Source organism: Mus caroli, chromosome 12 (assembly GCF_900094665.2).
Source record: "Mus caroli chromosome 12, CAROLI_EIJ_v1.1, whole genome shotgun sequence".
NCBI classification, from domain to species: Eukaryota; Metazoa; Chordata; class Mammalia; order Rodentia; family Muridae; genus Mus; species Mus caroli.
The window spans coordinates 14,218,474-14,229,603 of record NC_034581.1 but is presented as its reverse complement, the minus strand read 5'-3'; the positions used below and the strand labels follow the sequence as shown (position 1 = coordinate 14,229,603).

The 11,130-nt window shown below is 46.6% G+C and overlaps 1 protein-coding gene and 1 pseudogene across 3 annotated transcripts in view; both read right to left on the bottom strand.

The window, feature by feature from the left end:
- Window positions 1-11,130, bottom strand: part of LOC110306813 (hippocalcin-like protein 1) — a 146,733-nt gene that overhangs the window by 6,810 nt on the left and 128,793 nt on the right. The gene's annotated exons all lie outside the window — the stretch shown is intronic.
- LOC110307254 overlaps window positions 1-11,130 on the bottom strand; it is a 37,604-nt pseudogene that overhangs the window by 2,949 nt on the left and 23,525 nt on the right.

Genomic DNA, 11,130 nt, shown 5'->3' with positions numbered 1-11,130 from the left:
TGTCGATCTCCCTCCCTTTCTTCCTCTTTTCCCCTCTTTGATTTTGTTTTGTTTATTGAAACGGTTTCTCTGTGTAACAGCCCTGGCTGTCCTAGAACTCACCTTTTAGACCAGGTTAGCCTTGAGCTCACAGAGAGCCTCCTGTCTCCTATGAGCTCCGATTAAAGACATGTGCCACCATGCCTGAACAGAGGGTATTTTCTTAACTAGTGATTGATGGAGCAGAGCCCAGCCCATTGTAGGTGGTACAACCCTGGGCTAGTGATCCTGAGTTCTATAAGAAAGCAGGCTGAGCAAGCCATGGGGAGCAAGCCAGTAAGTAGCAACCCTTTCATGGTCTCTGTATCAGCTCCTGCCTTCAGGTTCCCGCCCTGTTTGAGTCCTGCCCTCACTGCTTTTAATAATGATCAATTATATGGAAACTGTGAGTGAATAAAACCTTTCCTCCCCAAGTTGCTTGTGGCCATGGTGTGTCATCACAGCAATGGAAACCCTAACTCAGACAACACGGATGAAGCCTACAGCTCAGAGGGTCTACTGACATGCCCATGGTTATAGAGCCCTAGGAAGGGTGCAGGGTGCAGGCTAGGTATACCTGACCCTGAATTCTAGTCTCCCTCCCTCAATCAGAGCTGAATCAATTGGGCTGGAAAAGGGCAGGCCTGAATAGGCAGAGAGTGTATTCCAGACACCTCTGTGCCATCGACAGTTTCACAGACTCATCTACTCCCCTCTTCCCACCCCCACCCCCTCTCCCAATCCCCTCTTCCCATCCCACCTGCTCACACCTACCATGTTTCCTACCTTCATTGCATGTGTCCATCTGCCTGAAGATCTTGTCTATTCACTTATCAGGCATGGACCCGTCGGGCATCTTCATCACGGAGGACACCATCTTGTAGATGGCCTGCAAAGGGGCATCTGTGAGTGTGCTCTGGAGGATGGAGGGTGGGTTATGGTCCTCGCTCTGCTAACCACGGAGCATGGACAAGGCACAGTCAGGATCCTTCTCTCATCAGAACAAGACTCACAGACAAGATGCTGGGGAAAGGGAGCCAGGAAAGTTTAAGTAACGTTCAAGAGCACAGGATACAGCTGGGGCATGGAAGAATGGAGGGCTCCTTGGTTCAGAGTAGAGCGGAGGTTGTGTGGCAAAGCATCTGTCTGAAAGGACGATCTTTGGTGGGGAGCTGGGAAATCCTGGAGGGAAGGTCAAAGGGGAAATACATTGAGCCCTGCCCACCCATGGTCCTGAATCTGCAGATTCAAAAAACTACAGGTGGGAAATAGTCTAGAAAATGAAACTGGAGGTACACAGTTTCTTGTTATTTCCCAAATAATACAAATTATTATTAACATCTACAGATATTGTATTAGGCACTGTATATAANTACTTTACTTATTTTATGGATGCATGTAATTATTTATTTGAGGGAGATGATCTCACGTGGAATTCAGAGGATAACTTGTGGAATTTGATTCACTTTTCCTACCATGTGGGTCTTAGGGATCGAACCCAGGCTGCCAAGCTTGGTAGCAAGTACCTTTACCCACAGAGTCAGCCCACTGGACCAAATACAGAGATGGTTTAGAACATGGAGCAGGAAGGATGCAGGGTGCACATAAGCATCGCTCCTGTGAAGAACTGACTGCTGACTCATTCTTTACTGTGTCTTTCTGATTTCTATAGGAAGCCCTATAGACAACTAATGTGTGTGTATGCTATACAAGTGTGTGCAGATGAACACCCATGCATGCAAAGGCCAAACAGGTATACCGGTGTTCACAAGATTCCCTTTTCTCCATCACTGAACCCAGCCGGGGCTTACCATTTTAGCTAGGGTGCCTTCTCAGCAAGCTTCTGGGACTCACTTGTCCCCTAGTTCTAAGGTTTTGGGCATGCTCTGTCACTCCTGACTTTTCCGTGGGTGTTGGGATCAGAACTCAGGTCCTCATGGTTGGTATCAAGTGTTCTTCCCCACTGAGCCATTTTCCCAGTTCTTGCTTTGACAATTCTTAATCACCTATCTGAGCCTCAGATCTCATTAGAGGTTAAAAAAAAAAAAGACCCGTTTTATAGAATTGTGTGAATAAACATGATGGATGAGCTCAGCTGGGGCCAGATGTCCAGCAAGCAATCGATAGATGCTTGGCTTTTATCATTACTCTCTGCAAAGACATGCAGTCCTTTAGTATACCAGGTAGCAATTGGGCAGAGGAATGACCTGGTGTTTGGGGCAGGGGCTGGGGATCCTGGATCCCTGCACTCCCCATACATCAGACCCTGTCAAGTGCAGGTACCTGCACTATCTCCAGCATTTCACTGCAGCTGATGTAGCCATTGCTGTCTAGATCGTACATGCTGAAGGCCCACTGAACCTTCTGTTTCAGCTTGCCCCAAGAGGTCATGCTCAGAGCAATGATGAACACTTGGAAGTCGATGGTGCTGTCACTGTTGGTGTCAAACATGTGGAAGACATGTTTAGCGAACTTGGAGGTGTCTCTGTAGGGGAAGAAGTTGGCCTAGATCTTGAAATTTTCCACGGTCAAGTGGCCAGTGGGACACTCATTGACGGAGCCCTTCTACCACTCCTGAAACTCATGGTCCATGAACTCCCTCTGTTTCCGCAGGTCCTTCAGCACCACAGGACACAGCTTGCTGTTCTGCTTGCCCATGGCAGCTGGCAGTGGAGACTAAACCTGCAAGGACAAGACACAAGGTAAGCTGTGGATACCTGAAACCCNAAGTCTGGCTTCCTATCANACCCTACCACCATGCTGGCTAAGCAANATCCTCTGTATGTCCAGTGCCATCCATTACAGCAGTGGTTCTCAGCCTNCCTAAAGCTGCAACCCCTTAATACAGTTCCTCATGTTGTGGTGAACCCCCAGCTATAAAGTCATTTTNNTTGCTACTTCATAACTGTAATTTTGCTATGGTTATGAATCATAATGTAACTATCTGATATGCAGGAGCATCTTAGGTGACTCCCTGTGAAAGGGTCATTCCATCGTCAAAGGGGTTATGATAACACAGGTTGAGATCTTCTGGGCCAGAAGAACTCACAACCATGATAGTGCAAGCTCTGGCTTTTAGTATTTCCAGGATGGCTCTCCTCAGGAGGTACAAAATGGTTCTATATAACATGGCAAAACCCAGAACACTCTAGGAAAGACAGAAAGAATATCTTTTTATNGCTAAATACAGTCTACTTGGAGCATGCATGCAGAATCGTGATATAACAGGACAGGAAGAGGCAAGCTAAAATCAGTGGAATGAAGCTTTGTCAAATGTCCTATAAGGGTTACACAAGAGGCACGATTGAGACAAACCCCTCAGCTCATCAGCTTGGGGCAAAGCGGTCTCATGGACCCAATCCTGACTCTTCGCTTTGAACAGCTAGTTATTTTTCTGTGGGGGACCCGATGTGTTTGTTTGTTTCCTTGTCACAGACACATTTGCTGATTCTGCATAGTAAATAAATCCTGCCTGCATAGGTGGATGTTAGTGGTTCACATTCTTAGCTAACACAGCTAGGGTAAATTTAGAACTAGGTTGACACGCATCCTGAGTGGACTCAGGGATGAAACTGGAGAACAGGAACATGGCTTTGGCCCTTCAAAGTTCAACTTTTTTTGTCAGCAACCCTAATTTTATAAATGACGTTTAAAAACCCCATTCTTATGCAGATTTCTGGGTTAATCTGGGTAAGTAGGGTTTCATGTGGACCCAGGTATTAAAGCTTTGAAGCATGTTGACAGGGCATTTCTAGAACCCCCAAGACCACCTTGTCCCCCTCCATATAATACTGGGAGAAGCTACCAGCACATGCCATGCTGTTTTTAACCCAAAAGAGACACCTGGGGACCTTATGGTAGTCCCCACTCTTTATTATGCCTATGAGATATTGTTCTGCCAGGGAGATCTAGAATTGGCATCAATCGGTTGGTGAATGTCCATGTGAATGTTAACAGCTGAAACAGCCCCCATGGAAATTCAGGACTGTGCTTCCTTGGCCAGCACACCGCACTGCAGTCTCCTACAATGTGCAAGTGTGAGATCCTGCAGTGATTGGCCATTGGCCATTAATACTCGTTCACTTCCCTACCTCAATTTTGATTTCTTTCTTTCACAGTAACACACCTGCATAGCTCAGTTATTTTTGAAATGTGTAGAAGAACCAGTGTGGGTGAGTCTCCTCTACCCAAGTCCCAAAGGAAACCATTCTGAACTGCTCAGAAGCTTGTGAATTCTAAGCACCTAGTGCTAGGTCCTGTTAAGGAAGATGAGACATGCACTCAGTATTAACTGCTACCGCCCGTCTTCTCCACCTCTTTCCCAGTATGTTAGCATTCTATGTACATATTTTATTTACTTATCTACACGACTAGGAGATATTTAAAGTTCCTTGTCCAACACAGACATATGGCAGCTTGATATTGTCTTTCAAACACACATTTACTTATCTAAACATGTCCTCCCTTTTACAAACAACCAACTCAAATGTCCACAGTGTCTTGATCAGAAATAATCATCAACTCAGGTAGCCAGGGGCCACACATCTGTACTTCCAGAACCGGAGGGTAGAGGCAGGATTATCAGGAGTTCAAGGCCATCTATGACTATATAGCAAGTTCATGGCTAGCCTGAGCTACATGAGACCCTGTCTAAAAAAGTTATATTAAAAGAAAGAAAACAGGAAGGCCAGTAGTGGTGCATGTCTTTAACCCCAGCACTGAGTGACAGTGTAGACAGATAGTTCAAGGAAGGCTACCCTGGGCTACAGAGTAAGTTCTAGGATAGCCAGGACTATGCAGAGAAACAGTGTCTCTCTCTCAAAGACATACACACAAACACACACACAAACATACACACGCGCAGGGGGGAGAGAGAGAGAGAGAGAGAGAGAGAGAGAGAGAGAGAGAGAGAGAGAGAGACTGAGAAACAGAGACAGAGAGAGATCTACAAATGGAAGATTATGCACAAGGGCATGTGGTGATTGATGCCATCTGTGAGAACAAGTCCGATGGGATTGTGAGTGGAGGCCTCCTGNGGAAGAACTTACTGGAAAGGTAAAGTTGAAGTGGGGAATTGGCCGAATGGACAGGTATCTTGTAGGCCCTTTTGTCATGTTTTCCTTTGTAATTTTATTTGTTCATTTGTTTTCTGAGATATGGTCTCATGTAGCTAGAAAAGGAGCGACGACACTACGTTCTTCTCAAAGCAGTTTATTCAGGAACCTTTCAACATGCATGCATAAATCTCTCTCCAGGAATAGTCTCCTGTTATCTCTCCGCCCCCAATCACAATCCCTTATATAACTCCTCAACCACGCCCCATCAGCACAGTCCACGTAACAGCAGTCCATTGGCCAGAATCATCACTCATCATATGGTCCGATCTTGCATCATGGTGCACCTGCGCAGTTCTCACGATGGTCGTGGATTATTTTCAGGTGTATGAGGAAGTCAGGTGCAAGTCATAAGACTTGGCTGCAGTCCCGGGCACTATCTTTGGACTGCTGCCACACCCACTCCCCACATCTCCCCCTTCTTTACGTATTGGCAGAGAGAATGTCTGTCTTAGGTTGCACCCTGCGGCAATGCCCCTTACCCATCATTGGGAGACAAAGAGCATTGGTTTGATCCCTGTCTTAGGTTGGTGAAACGCCCAGAGAGTCTTACCCGTTATTGACTACTTCTCTAGCATGCCAAGCCACACATGAGGAGATTGGTCCTGTTTTCGCTTTTCAAGGCTTGGGCTCTGCGCTGACGACTCTGCATGCGGCAGGTGCACCAGAAGGCCAGGATGCTGATTAATATCAGACACAGGGCAAGTCCATCAATTCCAGCTCACTCTTTCAAGCGGGAGACAGCGGTCAGCAATCCAAAGCTTCTGCAACTCCAACGGTTAAATTATTCACAGCCACGGCAGTTTGTAAGGGATATGTCCACACCGGTGGCTTTGGTGGCAGAGATTGCTACCGCAGTGACAATGGCTGTAGCAACACCAAAAATCCCTCTTAGGTCCAAACAAAGTCATAGCAGAAGGAGCCTCAACAGGCCAAGGTACAAAGCAAGGCATCCTAGTCACAACAGCTAATTGATATTCAGATGCATTCCAGCACATACTATAATAACAAATATCACTACTACAATTAACAACATTATTCTCATAACTACCATTATAAACAATAAACACAAAAGGAGGCCACATACAAACAGGCATAGCCTGAAAAGAAGCATTCCTCCCTCCAGCAAATTGAAATACAGAAGTTTTAAACACATTAGTCCATTCCAATAAAAACTTGCATTGCCCCAGGCCCCTCTCGCCACCAGGCTTAAGGGGGGAAGATCAGTGCAACTACCATTCACCCCACCTAACACCATATATTAAAAGGATTACTAGCTCCTACTTGAGCTGGATTTTGATATGTCCAATTATACCCTGAAAAGGAACTATTATGGACTGTATCTATATAAGGGGAAAATGAAAAATAATTCTTCACTGCCCAAGGTACTTTTCTAGATTGACAGCCGGTCCAAGGTGGAAGGGAATTATGAACACTCCTACAAAAAAGGGTCCCATCTAGGTTAGGAGGGTATAGTGCTATTGCCCTTGCATATACTGGCTGACCACTCCCCTCCAATCCAGGTAGCATTAGCTTTAGTAGATACAGCTGAACACAATCACTCATTTGTGAAATATTTTGAATCATCTGAAAACACAACAATCCCCTTAGCTGAAGCAGCATAGATTCCTGCACTTGAGCTATCTCTCCATCCCATGATAAAAAAGGCAATTCTAGCAAAGCATTAGATGTAAAGAATTGAGGAAACACTTGTGCCGAATGCATTAACGGCATAGTTTTCGGGAACACAGACATAATTCCCCAATGTAGCTCTTCAGTTCTCACTAGCAGGGCCATTCCAAGCCACAGGAATATCCACGTCCTCATCACTCTGCTTGCCCTGAATTGCTCTGGTCAGCCGCTCTGCAATCCACAGCAGTTGTCGGTGATCCTGGGGAAACACACAAACAGACCCTCTCTCCCAAACCAACACTGGGTCAGGGCCCTTCCAACAACCAGTCAAGACATACACTTGGATGGGATAATTAGTTTGAGCTGCTACAAATCTCCCTTGTCCTAGCAGCATGTCTTGATCCCAGGCTGGCTGGCCATTGCCAACATTTATTGCTGCTTGCTCAGCAGAAAACTCAATGAAAAATGCCTTCCAGTCTAAATATTGGCCTGGTGACAANCAGGCATGAGCCAGATTCTGCCAATTGCTTGGAGTCATGCCGTAGCGGTGCAGGTTCTCTAATTGCTCTCTTACAAAAGCAGCGTTGACACTGTAAGTAAAAAACCCTTCTGTAAATCTTTGAACAATCTTCCTATCAAGCGGCTCATGATAATGACCTCCCTGTGCATCCTGAAATACAGGAAAGCACTGGGCTCGCAATTCCCTCCAGGTTTCTGAATACAGACTACACCCGGATCCTCTGACAGGGGCCTACGGAGGTGGCCACGGCGGCCCTGGCCCTGAAGGTTCTACCTTCATTTTTACTTTCTCTAGACTGTCAGCTATTCTCTCCAGATTGTCCTCAGACATATCCCCATCACTAGAACTTCCTTCTGCCTCTTACTTTTGGGATCGCTCCTCTCTCACCTAATTCAGTGCTTCATTGCCCTTTTGGAGTTCTGCTCCACATCTTTCTTTATCCTTGATACAATCCCATATTAGCTTCCACACTGGCAGCATCCCTTTAGAAGAACTCCCTGTTCTTCTGAAAACTTCTGCAAAGTCCTTCCCTAACTTCTCCCACCTAAGCCCTGTAAGAAGTCCTGATACGGAGAACCGAGGAGCGACCTGATCCACTACTTTAAAAAAGTTCTCCAGGGTCTCCTTTTTCAGCCCGACTCCTTTCACTTTCAGCAAGTCCTTAAGGGCTTGGCTAACTGTTTGACCTGAGGTTGAATTNCCCATGGTGCTTGGTGCAACTTGTCCCAAAACTGCGAATCTTAATTTGTCCCAAAACCGAGAACCTTAACTTGTCCCAAAACTGGGAACCTTATACTCTCAATCAAGAACTTAAATTGTCCCATTTACCTGGGAACCTTACCAGCTAGCTGCCCTGACTGTGATGAGTTCTGAACGTCCCCGTACGGGCCACCATTTGTCGCCTCCGATTCCGACCAGCAGAAAGAAGTGATGACACTACATTCTTCTCAAAGCAGTTTATTCAGGAACCTTTCAACATGCATGCATGGATCTCTCTCTAGGAATAGTCTCTTGTGTATCTCTCCGCCCCAAACGCAATCCCTTATACAACCCCACATCCATGCCCCATCAGCCCAGTCCATGTAACAGCAGTCCATTGGCCAGAATCATCACTCGTCATATGGTCTGATCTTGCATCATGGTGCGCCTGCTCAGTTCTCACGATGGTCGTGGCTTATTTTCAGGTGTATGAGGAAGTCAGGGGCAAGTCATAAGACTTGGCTGCAGTCCCGGGCGCCATCTTGGGACTGCTGCCACATCTGCTCCCCACAGTAGCTAAACCTGGCTTCAAACTTTCTATGTAGCTGAGGACAACCTGCACCCTTACCTTCCTGCCTCCCCTGTGTAGCAGTCACAGGTGTGAGCCACAAAGCCTGGCTCTTTTGCAGGTTTTTTTGTTTTGTTTTTTTGTTTTTTTGTTGTTTTGTTTTTCGAGACAGGGTTTATCTATATAGCCCTGGCTGTCATGAAACTCACTTTGTAGACCAGGCTGGTCTCGAATTCAGAAATCCCCCTGACTCTGCCTCCTTAGTGCTGTGATTAAATGTCATTTGAAGTTTTAAGATGTCAAAATGTGTACATTTTGTTCTTTTCCTTTTTTCTCTTTCAAAGCTTTTAGAATATTTATTTATATAGTATGTTACAAATGTTTTTCTTGTTATATAATACATTCTGAGGTTGCCTGGTACCTGCAGAGGCCTGAGTAGTATGTTGGATCCCTGGAATTGGAGTTAGAGAAGTTGTGAGCCACCACGTGGGTGTAGGGAACAGGACTGAACTGGCGTCCTCTGCAAGAACAGCAAGAGCCCTCTCTCCAGGATCTCAGTTCCCTTAGATTTTATTTTCTACTCAAAGAAGAAGCATCCCCAAATCATAGTCATCCAGCCTCTATCTCTTGACTGGTGGCATGTCTAAGAACCTCCGAGTTGATAGAACAATGTTGGCTAAGCCCTGTTGGGGAGGGGCTTCAGGAACAAGAAATAGAGACAGAGCCTTGGCGCTGGCACACAGCTCTAATCCCAGCAGTCAGAAAGCAAAGGCAGCCAGATAACTTTGAGCTCCATGCCAGCCTGGTTTACAGAGAGAGGACCCTGTCTCGAAAACAAAAAACAACAGAAACAGAGAACTAGGGTCCTGAAGGACATGCATAGAGGGGTGCAGGCTCTCTTGAGTCCCCTGGTGATGGCCTACTGCCAGATCCTCTCTTTTCTTGGTACATCCACTTCCTATCTCACAGCCTTGCTTCTACCATGGTTTAGTGTCCTCTTTCCTTATCATCTCCAGCCTGGGCTTCAACCACGAGTCAGCCATCCTCTCCCTTGCTTACTGGAAATTGAGCTTGACAGGGTGGCCAGTGCTGGCTGGAAGTACCCCCTGAAGCTACCTACATCCAGCTCTGAACAGGAGCATGTAATACCAACTTCTCCAGCCACAGAGTCTGCTCTAAGAGGACAAATGCGACTTCTGGTGGCTGAGGGGTCACCAAAGGCCTAGGATAAGCATACAGATGAGCTGCTCTCAATGGAGCCCAGTACCCAGGGCTATAATCCACACCCCAAAATAGAGTAAGACCATATCATGATTCTTTGGGAAGGGATAGAAATGCCCTAGTTTTATTGTAGGTAATTCATTTTGGAAACTCAATTAAGAAAACACATGTAAAGTTGAAGCCACCCTGGGAACACGGAGGTGTAGGTAAGAATAGGGCAGCCAACAGTGGGAGGGTGGTACACCTGGTGATGNTTGGTCCAAAGAATCCCTTAGTGGAGCAGGACAAGAGGTGCAAAAAGAGATGTCTGGAGAAAATCCAGGAATATTGATGGAGAAGTAAGGGAGGAAGGAAAGGAGGAGGAAGGAAGGAAAGAAGGAGGGAAGGAAGGAAGAAATGAGGGAGAGGGAAAAGAAGGGGAGGGGAGGGAGAAGGGAACTGGAGTACATAGAGGAAGGGACAATGAGCTGAGCCCAGGAGGTGGCCACTAGGATGTTACTGTCAGAGGCAGGCCCTCGGGAGGCCCTCAGGCAGGAGACAAAACTGTGAAACAAGGTGAGCAGGAGACCCCAGACAAGAGGGCAGAGTTTGGGGTGGTAGCAGGTAAAAGGTAGATAAGCCAGGTTGGACCAAGATGTGAGGTGTGGGGTCCCCTGCTCAAATACTAGTATTAGAGAGAAAAGACCCTGTGAAGCCATGTAGATCCAAGTCCCTCACCACTGAACCATTCACACAGGCAAACTTACAACGTGTCTCTGGCCTGGAGTCCACTTAGAAATGTCACCCATCAGATACATCTTGCTAACCAGAGAACTGAGCATCAGAGAGCTGCAGAACTTCTCCTATGTGAGCCAGGACCTGACTCCAGGATACCCGGGTATGGGATTGTGCTGGTATGACAGTCCCAGAGAGGGCAATGTGGAAACAGCTGCATTGCCACCATAGCTAGGCCTGTGCTTTTGGCTCCTCTTCATGATCAACAGCCCTGCACCCCACAGCCTTGCCAGAGACCCTTGGTTTCCAGCTCATGCACGCAGCATCCACTCACCTCATTGAACACACATCACTGCTATGTCTGTGATTTATCATCTAACGGATGCTACTAGAATGCCAAACTCCTTGTACCTGCTCTGCAGATATCTGCAGGGAGGAGGCTGCAGTGCAGACAGCTTTGGAAGTGTTGGAGGAGAGGCTTTGCTTCCCTTATTTCTCATTCCCTTCCCAATGGCTTGAAGATCTGCTCCTTATCAAATATTTCAGAGGTGGGAGCTCCAGAACACAGGGCTGTGCCTCTGCCCAGCCTTTGCCTCCTCCCTGGTACCAGGCTGCTAATTAGAATTCATGCTTTGCATTGGTTT